The sequence below is a fragment of the Talpa occidentalis genome, unplaced genomic scaffold, assembly GCF_014898055.3.
Source record: "Talpa occidentalis isolate TD23 unplaced genomic scaffold, MPIMG_talOcc4v2.1 talOcc4.4, whole genome shotgun sequence".
Classification (NCBI taxonomy): Eukaryota; Metazoa; Chordata; class Mammalia; order Eulipotyphla; family Talpidae; genus Talpa; species Talpa occidentalis.
In genome coordinates this window covers 74379941-74401273 of record NW_023604295.1, presented here as the reverse complement: position 1 = coordinate 74401273, position 21333 = coordinate 74379941, and the positions used below count along the sequence as shown (strand labels likewise).

At 36.2% G+C, this 21333-nt stretch overlaps 1 long non-coding RNA gene across 2 annotated transcripts; it reads left to right on the top strand.

The window, feature by feature from the left end:
- The first annotated feature begins 384 nt into the window (after positions 1-384).
- Positions 385-20769, top strand: LOC129146751 (uncharacterized). 2 transcript variants are annotated; one of them, XR_008553916.1, is made up of 4 exons: positions 385-959; positions 4414-4487; positions 17053-17178; positions 20456-20769. It is a non-coding gene; the product is annotated as an uncharacterized LOC129146751 (long non-coding RNA). The 2 variants fall into 2 exon arrangements; XR_008553917.1 differs by lacking the exon at positions 4414-4487.
- Positions 20770-21333: the final 564 nt, after the last annotated feature.

Sequence of the window (21333 nt, the reverse complement as noted above, 5' to 3'; positions counted from 1 at the left end):
AAGCAAAGGAGGAAGGGGACCAAATGTACGAATATGGATGTTTTGGAGCCTTGGTGGTGGATGTAATGTGATCAGAAATATTTACAGAGGTGTGTATCTATGCTCCTAAAATACGTACAGTTCTAGGGACCACTATTACCTTCTCAATAAAAATAATTTCACTTAAAAATTAAAAAAGACTATTTTTTTTAATGCAACTTCATGGTGACATAAAAAGGATTAGTTGAAAATGATTGAATCCAACATTCTAGAGTGTGAATTATACTGTACAAAAAAATTGAGCATAATTATATACAGCATAAAACCAAGCAAGGATGAACTGTGGAATTCTGGAATAAAAATGTGGTGACCTCATAGAAAAGTAGTGGAATACTTTACCAATCAGATAAAAGAATCTGCATCTAACATTTCCTTCTAATAACTATATATTCCTCTTTGTTGCCTCAAACCTAGTTCTTGAATGGTAATTCTTCTTTTCAGGGCTCTCATGCCTAATTCTTAACCTGCATTTCAAGAACTTAAACCACAGTAATTTTGTCCTTCTTTGGGTGTGTGAAAATACCTGCTCCTGCCTGCCTTCTTATTTCAGGAATGACTTCTCCTTTTCAAATCTGAGTTCTCTTTACACTGAGATTGTTCTTTGTACAATCTGTCTATCCTTTGCCGCAGGAATGATGTTGTTTTATGCTGGTGTCTTTGACAGAAAGAGCCATTTACATTTTGGGGATTAACCTGAACATAGAATCTTTCCTGTGTTGCACCATTAAACAATCTCCTAGCAACAGTACTTTAGAAGCATTATTTTCCAATTTACTTACTCACTGAGTCATTAAGGCAAAATGAAGACGTCATCATGAGTTTTCAGTACATTGTTCTTCCTCACCAGATTTAAGGGGTCTGAATATAGAGATTCCTTGAGTCTGGGCAACACTGAAGGACTTCAAAACCTGGAAGAGGAGGTAAGGGTGTAAGGGTTCCTTGGGAGAAACTGTAAATATCACTGCAACATGTAATAGCGAACTCGATTAAAAGAAGGTAGATTATCACAATTCAAATCAATAGTGCAAAGCAGCTTAAGTAAAAATGAAAGCTCCTATTATGAAAACAGGAAGTATAAATGGCACAAGAATATAATGATGAATTTCCAAGCAGACAGTGGCAATGTAGTAGTGATTTCCAAGCAGAATGTGAACAAAATAGTACACAGCTGTGGGACTTATTATCTGATTCAAAGGTATTTGTCCTGGGAGATTTAGAAGTGTTTGTGGGTGAGCAGCAGAACAGATACTGCTTTAGTTTCATCTTTCTCTTTTACTTTTTCATTTTTCTTACAGCTTGCATGTGTAAATTCTGATTTGGCAAGCCAAATGGAAAGCAAATTACTGCAATATGGGTAGAGTCAATACTAAAATACAATGATTTAACTGTTGCTCTCAAAACATACTCTGAGTAAATTTAAGATATGAGAGTGTTCTGTAACCTTGTACAAGTTTGTTCTTCATTTCCAAATAAACTCAAGCAACGGTGACTAGAGGAATTTGTATGTCTTCCAAAATATCTTGAAAGTTTTCGAATATAGCTAACATCTTAGGAAAGGAAGGATTTGGGTATTATCGTACCCAAACCAAATATTAACACATCATGAATTATAATAATTACTTTTGTCTTTACATGGCAGCAAAAATTTATTCTGTTCCTTGAGTACCATGTAAACACGTTTAAAATTTTTCAGCTCTTCCCTGAGACTAACAGACTTTCAAAAAATTTGTATATATTTTAAAATATATCCCAGTTATAAAACATTCATGTTTGAATAATAATTTTTAGCCTTCCAGAGTCAAGCAAAGAGGGAGTCTTGAAATAAAACATATTGAAAAAAAAATTTATAGAATGTTTCTTTTGCCAGAAAAGAAGTAGAAAATATTTATCCACCATAAACATTTTTAAGTCTGCCTATTAGAGAATAAGAATTTATTTTTATTAAAATTTCAATTCCTTTGAAAGTATTATTTCTAAAACAGAAGAAAATATTTCTCGTTAGCTCCAAATCATCACCATAACACTTGTTTTCCTCACTAAATCCTCATTAATTTTGCCACAACTCTAATGTCTTGCCATCCTCCGTCATATCGGAACATAGAAACTCCGGAGTTTAGCAGATGGGATTCCTTCCTTAATGGTGTGTTGAAGAATGGGAGTCAATTCTTTCCCTCTAGGATCTGAGCGATCTGCTGCTCTTAGAGGCCGGTATTCTGACAGCTAGGGAAGTGAGAGGCCAAGATCCGAATTACATATCAAGTGAAAATCGCATACCTGGCAAGATGGCACTGAAAGTGCCTGCTGAGCTATTGAATCAGCTATCGGAAAATAGTGATGTTGGAAACAAGAGTGCTTGACTTTTCATCGAAGTTATCTGTACTATTTCCAGCAGAAATAATACTGTCCTGGTATCTTTCCCTTAGCAAGCCCCCCCACCGCCCCCACCTTCCCAGCAAAAGAACAAGAAGCCATAAAGGGAAAATAGAGAGCGACATCACAGACTGTAAAATGAGATTTTCAGTTTTGTACCAGATAATGAGGCCACCAGGAGACAAAAGAGGACTAAAAAATACTTTGTACAAGTGCAGACATAACAATGCTTGAGGGGATACTGTGCTGATAAAGAACGAACGGTGATAATGATTATTCCACCATAATCATAGCAGTAGATCTCTCCTAAGGAAATGCATTCATAGCTCTATTAGTTAGGAAAGAATATTTCTATTTCTTGTGGAAGAAGTACTTATGAATTTGCAAAATAGCATTTGACCCACAAATTTGACCTTTCTGGTCATTTATTATAAACTTAGAACAACTGTTTGAGAGCAGCGCTAGTAATAATTCATGTAAAAAATCCTAAGGGTTTCCATAAAAGGACAGGTGCACATTTACTTATTTTCTATTTTACTCAGGTTTTTGTTACTGTATTCTATAATAACTAATGTATTTAATTACAAAATTTATGGATTGTTTCTGAAGAATAACACATAGCAACACAGTTCTTTTATAGTCATGACTTAGTGATTTAAGTACTTCATCTCTAGCAAGATTATACTTACTATCTAAGAGACAGTGTCTATTGTAGAAAATGTTGAGACTTGGAAATAAATCAGAAATACCTATGTTTAAATTTTCATTAACCATCACTTGATGATGTTATCTATGTAAGGGTTAATATCCTTGTTAAAAATTTAATTTTTTTTTTTATTTGTGAAAATCAAAATAATAGATTTGGGGTTTCGAGTAGGTACTCAATATATGCTACTCAGTAGCTATTATTTTGAAGTTACAGTGGGAGAAGTAAAAGTCATAACAAGGGGGTGTACTAGTTTTATATTGCTGCTATGGACACTTGAGAAATTTAGCAGCTTAAACAGCACATATTTATTATTTTCCACTTCTGAATATCAGAAGTTCAAAATACCTCCCAGGACTAAGATTGAGGTATCTGTTGGTGTATTTCTTTCTGGGGCACTAGGGCAGAACCCATTATCTTATCATTGCAACTTCTAAAGACCACCCCCTTCCTCTATCTTCAAAGCTAGCAATGTCAGCTGAGTCATTTTTCATGCTGCTCTCTCTCTGGTTCTCAATTCTACCACCCACCCCCACTTTTAAGGATCCTTGTGATTATAGTGGGCTTACCCACACAATTCAGGCCAATCTGTCTGTTTTATTAGCAGCCTTAATTCCAACTGCAAGCTTAATTCATCCTTGCCATGTAAATTAAACTAACATATTTACAATTTTCAAGAATTTGGATGTGCAACTTTCAAAGGACCATTATTCTACTCACTGCAGGTGGCTATAGATATAAGCAATATCTAGAATTTGAAAAAAAAAAAAAAACAGGTAAATGATTCCAACAGTCATACTGATTGTTTGTGTTGTTTGAATTATCGTTGAAAAAACAATTTGTTCTAGTTATGGCCTGAAGTCTTACAAATTAAATTCTTTCTTTTTTCTATGACTGAATCATGATTCTACTTTCTAGTGATGCCATCAATAACAGACCTACTATGAACACATATACCCACCTAAAACATCTGTCTTAGTGTAAATCAATATTAATTTCATTTGTGGGCTTTTATCAGATCAAAAAGAGAAGAGGAATACAGTTTTTTCCTTTCTATATTTTTGACCTTGACATAAGGAAACCTCAGGAAAAAAGAAATCTGTTGACTTATATGCTTATGATATATAACAGAGGATAAGGTGAATGTCAGTCCCTCTTCTAAGTTGTTCTTCAAGACATAAGACTATCCTTTTAGAGACAGCCACATGCCAGATGGTGTCAATAATATGTAGCATGTAAAGTAACTAAATTAATAGATAAACACAAGCTGAAATCTAACTCTTGATTGCTGACTATAGAACTGAAGCACCAATGGGGAGGGGACAGAACTAAGAGGAAAGGAAACACAATGATCCGTGGAGATGGAATATGGGTGAGTTGCTGGTCGGTGCATTGTGCAGTGATACCTGATGGGGGTATCCAAATATTACCTCAGTTAAAAATTAATTTAAAAACTCCTTTTATATGAAAAATAATGTTCATTGACAATCATGTGGTTCACATCTAGTGGATAACACGCTATAAAATTTGTCATAAATTTTGAAAACTAACTCCTTGATGCTTGTTATGGAGGCATTCAGTAACATCGTAGAAACTCCCGCCCGAGGAATTTTTCTCTTTACATGAAAAGCAACAAGCCAACATCCTTTTTCTCAGTCCACTACAAATAACTACCAATAAATCACCACTGTTCTAGCTTCATTACTTTTTGGAAGTTGACTGGTCCTGATAAAGAAAGTTCTTTCACATGGCTTCCCCAGGTGAGATGTCCAAAGTGAACATTAACACATGAATTGAATAAAATGCACAAGTGAATCTTTGAAGTTTGAAAACTCTGAAGAATTAAACAACTACTGACATTCAGATAAATGGTCACTTAAAAACTTAAAAAATCCCTCAAATTTATTTGACATTCTGATCATCCATTAAAAGCCAATAACCCTGGTTGAATTAGACTCAAGGATTTGTCATTCTCCTCACTGCATTAAGGTGGTTTAGTGAGACAGACAAATAGGGTTGCATTTTTGCTTCCTCCATTAGGACGTAAACCATAACTGTAGAATTATTACAGGATCCTTCGAAAAAAGGCTCGGTATCTTTATCTAAGTGTTTTAAATGGACAAATGAATCACCCTGTAATTTTGCTGTAATGCAAGTTCTGATTCAGTAGGTCAAGAGTATTGCCTGGGATTCTGGATTTCTGGCAAGTTGTGGAGAAAGTTACAGCAGTTAAGCCAGTAACCACATTTAGCCCACCACCACCAATTTTCTGTGGATTTCAGTACTTATTTTCCCAGTAAATATCCTTCATGCATTTTGTCTTTGCCAGGTCTGTCTACAGCTTTGACAATATTAAAAGACACACTCAACTTTACTAACAGATTTCATAATATATAATAGATAATAAACCAAATTTTTAACAAATACTTGTCATATTTAACATGAAGTACATGCAGCAATGTCTACCACTTAAAAAGAAGGGTTTTTTAATTTGTTTATTTGTTTTAAATCTGCTTTCTATGAACTCTGCCTTCAATTTGTAATTTTTTTCTAGCAATTTTCCATATCTTACTGTTAGTCATTGCAAACCAGTTATATCTTGTTTTTTCCCTATTTTCTTTTTCCAGCTTTATTGAAATACAATTAACATATAACTGAATAAGTTTAAGGTATACAACATGATATTTTGACATATATATTGATCAATGATTACTACAATAAGATTAATTAACACCTCTATCACCTCACTAATTACTATTGTTTGGTAATGAAAACACTTCGGATTTACTCCAGCAAATTTAAAGTATATAATAAATATTATTAACTATAGTCATCATGATTCTCCAGAATTTACTTATCTTAAAACTGGAGATCTATACCCTTTGAACAACATTTTCCCATTTCTTCACCATGTGGTCCTTGGCAACTACCATTATACTTTCTATTTTTATGAGATCTTAAGCCAGGCATATTTGATTACCATGTAACATGTATTGTGCTTGATCCTGGGGAAAAAAGATGAAAAATAACATTTTATACTTACAGCGATCTTGCTAACAAGCACAAAGAAAGAACAATATTCATGGTTTGCTTGGAGGGGGATGGTTAATGTCTCAAAGTAAGTGACATTTAAACTATGTTTTAATGATGGATAAGCTCTTGACAGGTGGCATTAAAAGAAATATGACCTAATAATAAACAATGAAATTTAAAAACTAAAACAAACTGAAAATGAACGAGAAATCAACTGACTGCATCAAACAGACTGAAACCAGTTTAGACCACCTGAAACTAGTTCCAAACAGCTCAAACCTGTTATAACAGGTTAGATCCAGTTCAAACTGGTTCAGACCAGTTCAGATCAGTTGAAGCCTGTTCCAACTGGTTCAAACTGGCTGAAAGTGACTTGGACTTATTCAAAATGACTGAAACCATTTCTTTTCCAAGCAAATGAAAGCAAAAACACTGAAATCGAGTGAACTGGCTTTGACAGTATCAAAATGGTCATAACCACTTCTGACTTGTTCAAACACATTGCAATTGAAACTAATTGAAACTGAAACTGAAACCAACTTACACTGACTCTGATGCTTCAAACAGGCTGAAACTGGTTCTGACTGGGTCAAACAGAAAACTGCTGAAACCGTTTCTTTTCAAAGCTACTGAAAAGATAAACACTGAAACCAAGTGACACTGGTTCCAACTGTCTCAAAATGGCTGTAACCATTATGACTTGTTCAAACATTGAAACTGAAACCAACTGACACTGGCTGTGATGCCTCAATTGGCACTGACACAGTCTCTACTGGCTCCAACTGGTTGTTACTATCTCAAAACAGTCCAAACCAGTTTTAAACTGGATGAATCTGTTTAGGACTGGTTCAAACTGGTTCCAACCAACTGTAGCCAGCTAAAACTGATCCTGACAGTTTCAAACCAGTTCCAACCGGCACTAACCTACTGAAACTGTTTCTGACCTATTCCAACCAGCTGAAACCCGCTCTGACCAGTTCAAACAGAAAATGGCTGAAACCATTTCTTTTTAAAGCAACTGAAAGGATAACTACTGAAACCAAGTGACATGCTCCAATGTCTCAAAATGACCGTAACCATTTCTGACTTCTTAAAACACATTAAGACTGAAACCAACTGAAACCGAAACCAAGTGACACTGGCTCTGATGCTTCAATCTGGCTGAAAGTGGTTCTGACCGGTTTGACCCAGCTGAATCTGGTTCCAACAGGTTCAGACTGGTTCCAACTGGCTAAAAGTGGTTCTGACCAATTCAAACTGATAATGTCTGAAACCGTTTCTTTTCAAAGCAACTGAAAGAAAAACACTGAAACCAAGTGACCCAGGCCCCAACTGTCTCAAAATGACTGTAAACAGTTCTCACTTGTTCAAACACATTGAAAGTGAAACCAATTGACACTAGGTCCACAGCCTCAAACCATATGAAAACTGGTTAAGACTGCCTGAAACGCATTCCGACCGGTTTAAACCATTTCCAACTGGCTCAAACTGGTCCCTGCTGGCTCAAAATAGTTACAACCAGTTCCAACTGGCTCTGACTGGCCTAATCATTCCAACCAACTGGTTCTAACTGGCTCAAACCAGTTCTGACTGGTTCCAACCGGCTCTAATTGGTCCAAACCAAAACCAAATGAAACTGTTTCTTTTAAAAATCAACTGAGGCCCTCCCCGGTGGCGCAGTGGTTGAGCGCTGGGCTGTGAGACTGCCTGCAGCCTCTGCAGCGCTGGTTCCTTCCCCGGACGCCAGCGAGGGTCCCACAAAAAAAATAAATAAATAAATAAATAAATAAATAAATAATAAATAAAAATCAACTGAAAGGAAAAACACTGAAACCAAGTGACTCAGGCTCCAACGGTCTCAAAATGACTGTAACCGTATCTCACTTGTTCAAACACATTGAAACTGAAACCAACTGACACTAGGTCCAATGCCTAAAACCATGTGAAACCAGTTCTGACCGACTCAAACGAGTTCCAAGCAGCTCATACTGTTTCTGATCAGCTCAAGCTAGTTCCGACTGGCTCAAACAAGTTCTGACAGTTCCAACCGGTTCAAACCGGTTCTGATCGGTTCCAACTGGCTTAAACCAGCTCCAACGGGCTCTAACCAGTTCTGGCTGGCTCAGACTGGTTCTGACTACTTCCAACCAGCTCTAATCAGTCCAAACCAAATCCAGATGAAACTGTTTCTTTTAAAAATCAACTGATAGGAAAAACACTGAAACCAAGTGACCCATGGGCTCCAACTGTCTCAAAATGACTGTAACTGGACTCACGTGTTCAAACACATTGAAACTAAAACCAACTGACAATAGCTTCGATGCTTCAAACCATCTGAAAATGGTTTGGATCGGCTCAAATGAATTCCATCTGGCTCAAACAGGTTCTGGCCTGCTCAAACCCGTTCCAACTGGCTAAAACTGGTTCTGACCAACTCCTATCAGTTCTGACTGGCTCAAGCCAGTTCTGACTGGTTCCAACCAACTCTAATGGGTTCAAACTGAAAACAGGTGAAATCATTTATTATAAAAATCAACTGGAAAAACACTGAAACCAAGTGACAGTGTTTCTGACCAGCTCAAAGTGGCTATAACCGGTTCTCACTTGAAGCACATTGAAATACATTGAAACTGAAACCAACTGACTGAAACTGAAAACAACTGACATTGGCACAATGCTTCAAACCGGCTGAAACTGGTTCTCACTGGCTCAAACCAGAGCCAATGGCTCAAACCGCTTCCAACCAGACATAACCAGCTGAAACTGGCTATAACTGGCTCCAAAGACTAAAACCATTACTCACCAGCTCAAACGGGTTCAAAACAGCTGAAATCAGTTCCAACTGGTTCAAACTTGTTCTTACTGGATCAAATTGAAAACAGCTGAAACTCTTTTTTTGGTGAATTTATTCCAGACTGTTTATTTTGTTCCAAAATTTTGACTTAGTAATTACTGTTATATTTTTCATATTTTTTAAAATATTTATTTATGCATACAAGAGCTGGAGTACAGGCCAGAGATGGGGGTGAGGGAGTGAGAGGACTCACCAGAGACAGAGCTGGGAACAGAACAGACAGACTGACTCAAATACACTGTTGAGCAGAGCAGTGGGCAAGACAGGAGAGGTCTGCTTTGTCATGTGGATTGCTCCCTGGCTGGCTGGCGATTGAATTCATGCTGCAGAGGCTGCAGATTTGCTTCATAGTGCGGTGCTTAACCCCTTGCACCACCAAGGAGGCCCCCTATTTTTCTTATTTTACTGTATTATATTTGTATTGAGGAAATTTTGGTTTACAACCCTATATTTTTCAGAGAGACAGGTTTATTCCTCTTCATATATGTTTTAGCAAAAGTTTTCAATTAATGATTCTCTAAATGCTAGAAAAGTCAAAAATTATTTTCATTCCCTTTTTCTTCTTTATGTATTGATACAATACTGTTTAATTATCTTGTGTATAATCTATAACATGGTTTATGTAGTAAAGATTTATTTCTCTCTACTCTGAAACTGATTTCCAGGTTACTTTACACAACACTGAGTTCATTTCCCTTTCTACTTTTGGCCACAAATTGTATTTTTTGTATAACATGTAGTATATTAATCATAGAAAGAAATAAACTGATGAAAAAATCAAGTTCTATAAGATCTAAAAATTCTTACACATGTCTATATTTATTATCTAGAACCTGTAATTTTGTGGAAAACTGAACTGAATAGGAATTTTAAGAGAATATTTTTTATTTTGAAATATTTGAAAGAAAAGGAAGTTTTTGCATTGTTCTTATGACTACCACTTACTAATTATTTCAATCTTTTTCCATTCTCATATCAAAGTGTTTAATGAAATTCTACTATATGTAATATACATATGTATGTGCGTGTATATATATATATATATATGTATATGACACCACACATGAAGAATATAGTCAACAGGATATTTTAATAGATTGCTTTTAAGAGAAATCAAATATCAAGTTAATACTTCATTATATTTTGTTTACTGGATGAGGGGATTCAAGCAATATATTTATATTTGTTTTAAGCTTTAGGGTATGTGTATGGAAATTTTTGAAGTTATTTTATGGTTCATGATTTTATAGTAACTGAATCTTAGTTATTAGCAGTTAATAACTGGTCATATGTTCCAAATTCTCCTTGATTCAATAACTGTTGTTTCACCATTTGAGTAAGCTATTATAAACCTTTTCTCCTGGCTCTATCAGTTTTATTTCTTCTATAACAGTCTCAATAATAAACATTTTTCTAGAGTCTGCTATCCACAGTAAAAACACCCTCAGATCACTTACATTTTTCATGATAAATTCTGAGAATACCAAGTGGAATGTTTCATACTGCTGAACACAGTCTGCTGACTTCCCAGTATCACGCTACATTTCCCTCTCACGGGGCTTCTCACTTGATTTGTGTTTCTTTTAATCCCAAGTTGCTCCTGTGCTATATTTGCTCTCTGAGATGAATGCTTTCTTCTTTTTCCATATTACCATACCAGTGTGTTCCATGTGCTACAAAAGAAACAGGATTAGAGTGACAATTTATCTACACAATCAAGGTCCTTTTCTTATCTGATTAATCAATTATTTCCAAACTTAGACATTTTTAATGGAAAAGGAAATAAATTTTAAAAAATTGTAATCTAGTCCCAGACAGCTACCAAATGTATTTCTTAGGTATTGTTGTGTTACATTATAGTAGTTAAAAAATGAATATATGCTTTATATTACCATAGTTACAATTTAATACTTTGAGCTTTAGCTTCCAAAATATAGATTCCAACAAAACCAGTGAAACTGATAATACCAGCAAGATGACTCAATCTGACCATTCTCTATGATCTGCATACTTTTCTGTATTATGTATTATGTGTACTAATCCACAAAGAATTCATTTAATGAACAGTCAGAGGATAATGAATTACACCATCATCACACACTGAGTAGTATAGTGAGTCATTATTAAATTATTACACTCATTTTACAGACTTTTAAAAATGTTTTTGTTGTTTATTTTTTTTTTAAATTCAGATGACAATGGCTTACATTGTTGCATGTGTACTGGAAGGATAGGATACTCCTCTTGCAATGATGTCACCATATTGTATAACAGATACTTAATTTTTTTGGGGGGGGGCACAACTCTTATGTTTTGATGTTACTTGCAGAGAGCATTGGGAGACTAAATCCTTATCCTATGGATCATGATGCTAAATAGTGTGGGTAGTGTCAAAATTGAGTTGAATTATTGAATACACTGTAGCGTTTGTGCATTTTTCTTTGGTGTGGGAAGGTCCTCACACTTCTGCTGGGTTCAGATCCCTAATATACCCTTTAAGCAAGCAAGAGGGAGATGTAAGAACCTACAGTTATTTTCTTATTCTTGCAAAATAAATATAGAAAGAACTATAAACAGAAACTTAAGAAATTTTTAATCTGTTGGCAGTGAATGGTTAAAGAGGTGGAAAGCAGGAAAATCTCTCTCTCTTATAAAAATGCATGTGATTGCATTTAGGACAAACCAGATAACCCAGAACATCAAAATAAAAACCTTCCATGTAGTCACATTTTGACTGAATAAAGCAGCATCCCCAAGTTTCAGGGATTAGTATGTGGATATATTTTTGGAGGCCATTTTCAGCTTCCCACAATATTCATAAGTCTAGACCACTACAAATAATTCAAATAAGTGAATTGAGGTGAATGAAAAATTCTTTATTAGAGATGAATTCATTTTTTCACAAATGTAGAAAGAATGAAGAAAATAGAAACTCATCATAAACACTGTAGCACTATTTGTTGCAGAAGAAAAACCACCAATATATACTAAAGTCAGGCGACTAAAATTTGAGGGAAAAACAAATATTTGTATAGTCGCAAAGTGTTTCTCAGAGTGAATTACAAAGTGAAAACTAGTAATTTTACGTGGAGAAACCAACAGGTACTACTATAAATAAGAAATCAAAATTAACATCATCTATTTTAAGAATTCTCAGTATAATGTACCCCAATATGATAAACCAATAAAGATATAGTAACATTTGCATGGCAGTCTTGCCAAAATGTGTAATCTCAATCTAATCATGAATAAATATCAGAGAAACCAAATTGAGGGACACGTGTCAAAATAACTAACTCATCAGCACTTCTTTACAGTAGCAAGATCAGGAAAGACAAGACTCAAGAGCTGTCACTATGGGAAGAAGCCAAGTAGGCACACAACAAAATGCAGTGTGGAATACCAGCTTTTTTTCTGACACACAGGTTAATAGTGAAATAACTAATGAAACACAAATGACTAGCAGTTTAGTTCATAGTGCTGTACCAATGTTAAATCCCGAGTTATGATGATTATACATCAAAAGTAAGTTTTAAATATTATGGAAGGCATGGTGAGGGGCATAGGTAAGTGGTCTGTATTAGTTGTGTAACATTTCTTTACATCTAAAGTTATTGCAACATAAAAAATGTAAGAATTTGTTTAATTCTATATAAATGTTTTTCAGTGGCTGAAATGCTAACCAAATACATGCTCAGTGGACCCAACTTCTGGTCCAGCAATGTGGACAGCAGTGTGATTTTGTTTTCCAATGAGCTATATTTTAACAAAGGTCCCATCGGCATCCTACTCACTCACTTACTCAACACATAAATATATGGATGGATGGATGGATGGATGGATGGATGGATGGATGGATGGATGGATGGTTGGATGGATAAGCCAGTATGCAAAATAACAAACTATTCTTGTTGCCAAGCAATTTTTAAAGAAGTCATCTTCACCTTTTTGCCAAGTCTTTTATCTGAACTGTTGTTGACATCACCAGACTTTTCTGTAGCTATGAATTGAGGAGATGGGGTAAAATGTCCTTAGACACAAACCTGACTTAATGGATTTATTTTTATATTTTCTTTTTCTAATTACCAAAATAATTTATATGTGATTTTTATTACTTATTATTTATTATTTAAAAAATCATTTTTAGACAATATTCTCCCCTCACAGATAGTCCCCGTTGTACCTATGATCCATCATCATAGTCCCTTGTGCTCTTCCCTCCTTTGTTTTGAGCCCTCCCCTGTTTTGACTGCTCTCCCTCCCCACCCCCCCCACCCCCGCTGTATGCCTCAGATCTATGGTCAGCTTGCAAATTTTGTCCTTGTCCTGGTTCTTTGTTTTGCTTCCACATGGAAGTGAAACCATAGATATTTCTCCTTTTCATTCTAACTGATTTCACTTGGCATAATCCCTCCCAGTTTCATCCATGTTACTGCAAATGGCATGAGGCTATCGTTTTTGATCCATTGTGTATATATACCATATCTTCTTGAATCATTCATCTGTTTGGGGGCATTTAGATTGTTTCCATATTTTAGTTATTATAAATAGTGATATTCTCAGATTAGTGTTGCTGTGTCCTTGAAGTAGATTCCTAGGAGTGGAATTGCTGGGTCATATGGTAAGTCCATTTTCAGTGTTTTGAGACAATGCCACAAACATTTCCATAGTGGCTGGGCCAGTTTACATTCCCATCAGCAACATAAGAGGGTTCCTTTTTCACCACATCCTCACTAGCATTTGTTGTTTCTGCTTTTTTAAGATATGGGCCATCCTCACAATGTGGGGTTCTATCTCATTTTGGTTTTTAAGTATAACTTTTAAAGAGAAATGATAGATACATGTTCCTTGCATCCACTGGAAATCAAAAACTGTAATATTATATTTTGCTTCAAAATCTTCCCTAAGATGGTCACAACTATTTCAATATCGCATCCTCAATCAATTCTATTTCAGCCAAGACCATGTGTTTCTGACCACATCTTACTATTAATGAAGTTATTTGGCGAATCTTCCAATGTTATAAATGGAGAAAGAAGTTACCATCTGTGTTAAATTCTGCATCTATACTCCTATAGACCACAGCTCAGTAAGGTTCCATCTATAATGAGCCATGTTGGTATCCAAGCACATATGCCTTTTTCTATCACCAGCTACCCAAACCCTCATGAGAAGAATTTTTTTTTTCCAGCAAGTGCACATCTCCTCATTTGTTTATTGTTTGGTGTCAATTTAGCAGGTGATAAAAATTGGAGAAATTTTTCTGGGCTCTTACCATCTCAGGCACTGACTGGGAGGTCATTATAGACTGAAAGAGGACTAATGTTAAGAATAGGTTCAAGGGCCTCCCCTGGTGGCACAGAGGTTGAGCGCTGCGCTGCGAGGCTGCCCGCAGCATCTGTAGCACTGGTTTGTTCCCCGGCGGCAAGCGAGGGTCCCACAAAAAAAAAAAAAAAAAATAGGTTCAAGCCCTTAATACAAAAGATCCATCAAAGTGGCTTAGGCTTGGATAATTTATACTGAACACCTGGCCTTAAATTTAATTACACATTCTCCAAACTGATGTTGGACCAGAGGCTCCAAAGCAACCTGATCTCTGTCCCTTCATTTTAATGCCATTTTCAGCAACTATTTCAGTCTACTTTGTATTCAAAATCCTTTGGCTAATGTTCTTTCCAAGGAGCAAAATTAATAAGAGTTATTGCATCAGTTAAAAAAAAAAAAACTCCTGTAATTAATTTAATAGCACTTGAATATTCAATTTTTGTTATACATAATTTACATCATGATTTCAAGGAACTTATTTTACAATCCTCAGGTCTAACAAAATAACCTCCTAAAAAGCAAGGCTCTTTGTTTCCCCCACCAAGGGCAAACTTGTTCTAAAGGTATTTTCCAGCACATACCTTAGTAATATTCTACTTAAGCTGATACTCCAGGCATCTTTACTACACTACAATATGAAATCAGTTTACTGAAATCTTCTTACAATTAAAAAAAAAATCTACTTGAACTAGTGTGCTAACTAGATGTTTCACATGCTTAGACTTGTTTAATCCTTTACATATGCTAAAATTCACTTTCAAAGATTAGGGATTTGTTCAAGGTCAAAGAGAATACCCAGTGCTTTTACCAAAAAAATTCTAATCTTTCCTTTGCTCATCATCTTCCTTTTTAACAAAGGCTGCAAGTGTTATGGTTGGTATATTTTTTAAGTGAAAAAAAATGCAATGAGTAAAAGGGAGGCAAATGAGATCATTTCTAATCAAACAATATCTAGTTCTTCCTTCCTCAATTTCTACAACAATCTAGAGTGAATTCCACCTTTTCCAAAGTGTTGTTCTAAGTTTAAAGGTCCCTACATTTTTTATCAGACTCTGAGGTCTTACAGAATCCAGATAATTTGGTGGATGAGAAGAGCTTCCATTGACATTTATGGAAATTTGTTCTGTTTTGGCCTTGCCAATTGAAGATGCACACAAGTGACATGGGTAAACTCATTCTAAAATGTATATAGACTGGTTGAGTGTTTCATACTGATTGGTAAAAGGAGGTAAAAAGCAATAAATTTCTAGACAAACTTTACCAAATCATAAACACCATTTGTTGTCAATATATAGGATTTTCCAAATCCTGTGGAGTGGAAGGATTACAGAAAGTTACACAATTTAGTCATAATCAGAAACACGTGATATTGCCTGAGTTTAACGAGATGCTACACCTTTAAAAAAATACTTAGGGTTAATTGCTTCTGACTTATGTTGCTTGGGCATATTTCTCTTAAATATGGAATTTTATCCCAGTAAACATGCAGGTGGTACAATAAAAAGCCTGATATTGTGGTAAGTAAATATTTCCTCGGGAATAACTGTCCACATCTTTGCAATGATTGTATGCTTGCACAGAAAACTTCACTCAGTGGATTTAATGCATCTGGGATAAATTAGTTCATTTCACAAGGACACAAAGTTTACTGTCATGGAGAAGTTTATGCACCACATAACCAAACTATCCACAAGAGTTATATGATTTCTTAAAATGAAATAAATATATACTGTGTTTCATAGCAGATATTTCTGTGACAAGTGTAAATTCTCCATGTTTGTAACAATTTCAAAGTGTGGGAGAAAAAACAGCAGCTGTGATAATAAAGGTAGATGCATTTGCAATAATCAGAGTTTAGACTGAATTTGGGGGAGCTGAGCCTATGATTTAAAACTTATCAGAACAAGATAGGAGTCCTCATTAACCATTCTGAGCTATTTGTAATAAATAAACTACAGTAATTTTTGTCTGTATTATGCTTCATCATGTTGCCTTAATTCCTGGCAAATCCTCCTTGGTTGTTTTGCTCTGAAAAGCACTTTACTAATGTCCTTTTAACATTCTCCACATTCCTAATAGAAAACTAGACTTATTAAGATTATTACATTTCCACTTACAGCTTTTTATAGAAACTTAATATTTAGATTCTAAGAAAACGTGTCTATCTAAATTTGCAACAATGACAACTTTAATATATAGCAGAGAAAAATCAATCAGCTGAATTATATTGTTCTTTACAGGAAAAGCATATTATTAAATTCATGAGCCCTCATTGTGTTATAAGAAGTCATATATCATATCTATAGCTCTGTATAGATATACTATTTACAAGCAAGCAAGTAGATAATAGTGTGTACTCAGAATATGCTAATCTCCGCCTCGCATCTTGTACAGAATGATATTAATCATTTTTTTATTGAGGCAATATTGTTTTACAATGCTGCATATGATTTAGAGGTACAGGATCACCCCCTTCCGGTTTATATCACCACGCCACACCCACGTAGTCCTCCACTGCAGTCCATTTTTTTTGTTCCCTGCTCTGTTCTCTCTATCCCACTCCCCCGCTTTGGGTAGCTTCAATCCTATTGTCAGATTTCAAGGGTTGGTTATTGGTTTGGTTTCATCTCAGCCTTTGATTTGTTTTTCTGTATTTCAGATATAAGTGAAATGGGTATTTGTCTTTCCCCTTCTGACTTATTTCTCTTACCATAATCACTTCCAGCCCCATCTACATTGATGTAAATGGCAAGAGATCATCCCGTTGTGTATACCTTCCTAATCCATTCATCTGTGTTGGGCACTTAGGCTGTTTCCTACCTATGTGAATAGTGCTACAATGAACATACAGGTAAATGCTACAATGAACATACAGGTAAATAGTGCTACAATGAACATACAGGTAAATCACATCCCTTTAAATTGGTGTTTTTAACATAATGGTATTAATCTTTGCATGAGAGAGTTTATTCAAATCTCAATTTACCACTAACACACTTTGTAAACTTGTAATTTACATATTTATTTTACAAATATTAGCATCAAATTCTTTATATATAGTTAATAAGGCAAAATATTAGGATTGTCTACAGATTCAAAAATGAGAGAGAAATTTTCGGGATCTACCCTGTACACTTATGGGAATAATTTGAAGTAACGCATGGCAATGGCAGACCATTCTACAATACCTATTGTTCTTTCTTAGTTTGAAATCTGAAGATGGGTTTGCTTTGAACTATTGATAAGATTATCTTGCCTGCCTCTAATTCTAGGTGCAAGACAGTGCAGTAAATGGCTCTTAGAGAGATAACACACTGCCTTCTTTAGCAGTCAACTTAATTCCTTCAGAGACAGGCTATGGTCACAAGTCAATGGTGCAAAATAAATCTTGCACTTTCAAAAGAAAAATTCCCAATTAAAAAAAAAAACTCATCGTCATCATTTTGCTGTATAGTCCCATTCATTCTTCCTATAATTCTTTATCACCCAAATATAAGTTACCTCCAAATACTCATATTAATGATCTAAGGTGTTGAAGACAGGCTGAGCCATATAGTTGTCTAGTTATCATAAGTTATCTAAAAAATCATAGCTAAACTGTGAAGGACGATGTCAAAGTAAGTTGGCTCATTTATGATGTTCTTTTCTAAGTGTTTCAGAAGCGGATGAATGAAAATAAGACAGTAGGTGCCAGATAGCCTTGCAAAGTTTTTGCCAGATTGAGGCACTTAGGACTAATAAAATAACTAGCATATTAGTTGTATTACTATTTGCTGCCCTTCACCCAAGGAAATTTCCATAATTATTTTCATGTATTTACATTACCAAATGAAAGTCTGTATTTGCATTGAGGTTTAAAATGCATACTGATTGTGATTTGATTAGTCATTAGCATACCAAATATGGAAAATCTAGGCTTTGGAAAGGTTGGAGACTAGGCTTTGCTGGCCTCAAACTGGATGATTTGAACCTTTTGAAATAAATGAACTCAAAATGACCTCCAAGTTGTGCATCTCTCAGATTTGCCTCTCCATAAAGGAAAATCCAAAACTTGACAATAATATGCTCCACACTCCATTACGATTAGCATTGCTGAAATTTTCATGTGCATTATAAGTTGTAATGCACAAGTAAATCTCTATTGTGAGCAGGAAGTCAACAATAATTTTTCTTAATAAGAGAGTGAATTATAAGCCCATTATTATTTAGATTCACAATATCTGATAATTTGCTTTCCAGGTTTATTTTAAGGAATTGGTAGGTATTAAAAATATTATTTTGGAAAATTTGCAAAGCAATTTAAAACTTGAAAGTCATTAAGGTAAAATCACACTTTCTAAATTAAATTCAATATAGAAATCTTTTGGATGCCAATGTCATGCCATGCATATAGTTCTCATTTTTGAAATTATGCGTGGATAGGAGATAGAAAAAAAGAGGAAGAGAGAATCAGTCAGCCACTACAGGGAGTGTACTATTCAGTAGGGATGAAGTCGTTTTTTTGGTCAATGGGTTTGAAGTGCGGGGTCCTTGGGCTCACTCTGGGTAAGGTGTCACCAGAGCTCCTCTTTTAGCAGCTTGTGGCGAGTTTACCAGCTGAGTTTCCCCGTGAGACAGAGACAGTAGTTATATTTAAAGAGCAGGTTTATTAGAAAAGGGACAGAAGAGTAAAAGACACTTGCATAGACACAAGTGGGCAGGAACAGTTGCCCTGAAAAAGACAGGTTTGCTGAGAGAGGCCTGCGTGGTTGCAGGCAGGCAGCCTTGAGGAGAGTGGCCTCCACTGAGGGAGGTCAGTGAAGAGAAGCCCTGGTATGTCCAGGGCACGGGCAGGCAGGAGGCTGCTGCCCTGTGCAGGCAGGAGGCTGCTGCCCTGCGGAGGGAGAGAGTTGGTGAAAAGAGGCACCTGCATAGGCACAGGTGGGCAGAGGAACTGTTGCCCTGAGCCAGGCAGAGACTGCACTGATAGAGACTTCTGTTTGGGAGCAGTTTGTTGCTGATTTGGGATAACTATGCAGAATCTGAAAGGGACTAAAAGGGACCAGGAGATAGTACAATGGGCTCAATCTCCATGTCTTTACCTTTGAGCCTGAGCTCCTGACACTCCCTAGGGCAGTCTGATACCTGCTTGGAACTTAAGTTTTGTAATCTAGACTTTGGTGCCTAAGGATCTTGCTTTCTATAGCTGGGTCAATGGCTATGTTAATCCCTTCTACCCCCACCTCTTGGTGTGAGCCAGGTTTCTAGTCTTGTGGCACCTCCTCTCCAGTTTATCTATTCTTGTCCTCCATCAGGGAGATACTATATAAACAGCTACAATTTTTTGTACAGTTTTAATTTTTAAAACTGTACTGTTACTGTATTTATTCCTATTAAAATATCAGTACTACTAATAAAAACTATAATAATAGTTTTTATAATAAAATAATAGTGATACAAAGTTTCAGAGTACAGACTATGTGCCAGCCACTATCCAAGACACTCTAAACATTGCTTTGTTTAACCTGACCACAAGACTATGAGGGTACTTGCTGTTATCTTAGAAGAGGAAACTGACACTTAGAAATGTTGTTTAAGCTAGAAAATGCCAGGATTTATGTGATCCCAAGTTCCCGTAGAACACAGCAACTCGTAAAATTATAAACAGTCTGTAGACTAAAAGGCAAAATATGATGCGGTCTGCAGGATAATTCAAACGAAATGTTAATGCCAAAATGGCAGGTTGCTTTATCTGTGTTTCTCATTGATATAAGCCAACTTCCTAGATCTTTTTTTTTTTTTTTAAGATTTATTTATTCAAGAACCAGGGTACAGGCCTGATGGGAGGGAGAGTGAGAGGATTCACCAGAGACAGAGTGGGGAACAGAACAGGCAGACTGACTGAAATACATTGCTGAGGGAGCAGCGGGAGAGTCAGGATTGGTCTGCCATGCCATGTGGGTATCTCTCCGGTCTGCCGGGATCGAACCCGTGCTACAGAGGCTATGAACAGCTTCATAGCACTGCGCTCAATTGCCTGTGCCACCAGGGGAGGCCCAACTTCCTAGATCTTTATCTCATAAATAAAAGGTGTCGATAAACGTGGGGAACTGAATTACATCTCATGGAAATAAATTTTTGTTTATTAGGTACGGTGTTGGGAAAGGATTCAGAAGAAGAAGAAAATTTTGAAGTCCCACTGGTGTCAAACTGTTAAGTTCTCTGCAGTCAAATATACTAACTATAAATGTCTCCAATTGCAAAATTCAAGTCCTCTTTGAACAATCTGCATGTTAAGAAGATCTCTAAAATTATTTTCTAAATGTAGTCATATTGAGGTCAGCATGTTCAGATACAAAGATTGACCATGTCATACATGAGAAACTATAAAATTTCAGTGTTCATGAACTTGAAGAGTTATATGGATGTGCTCGTGGCTAGCAGAAATTACTAAAGTGAGAAGGTTGAGGTACTGTGAAATGATTATGTAACAGGGCGGGAGAGGGGCAGCCCAAACCCCGCAAACCTGCCTATTTTAAATGGGTTCTGCCATCCGCCGCATCAACACAAAGCATATGAGACTTTAATGGGAAGGAACTTTAATACAACTAGGAAACAATACAGGAAAGGCAAAGAATCTAGTTTCTAAATCAAGCACCCAAAGTTACCCGTCCCCTCGTGGGTAAAAGTCCATCCAAAAAATGGGATTGGCCCAGAGCAAGGCCCCAAAACCTGTCACAAGTCTAAAGTATCTTCCAGTGGGGACCCACAGAAAAGGGTCAGAAACAACCAGACAAGCCCAGAAGGAAAAGAACAAAATCAAAATCAAGACAAAAACCGCCATTGTCACCTCCCCACCGGTCTTTCACCCACATCTCTGTCACCCAGTCCACGACCAAAAGGCAAGCACAGTTTCTTCACGCGTCTCTAGGCTCCATGCGCCTCCTTTAGGTCTCCTTCTTGTTTTCCATCCTACCTCCTTCCTTCCTCAGTCTCCTCTGCAGCTCTTCTCTCTGTGCTCAGCTCC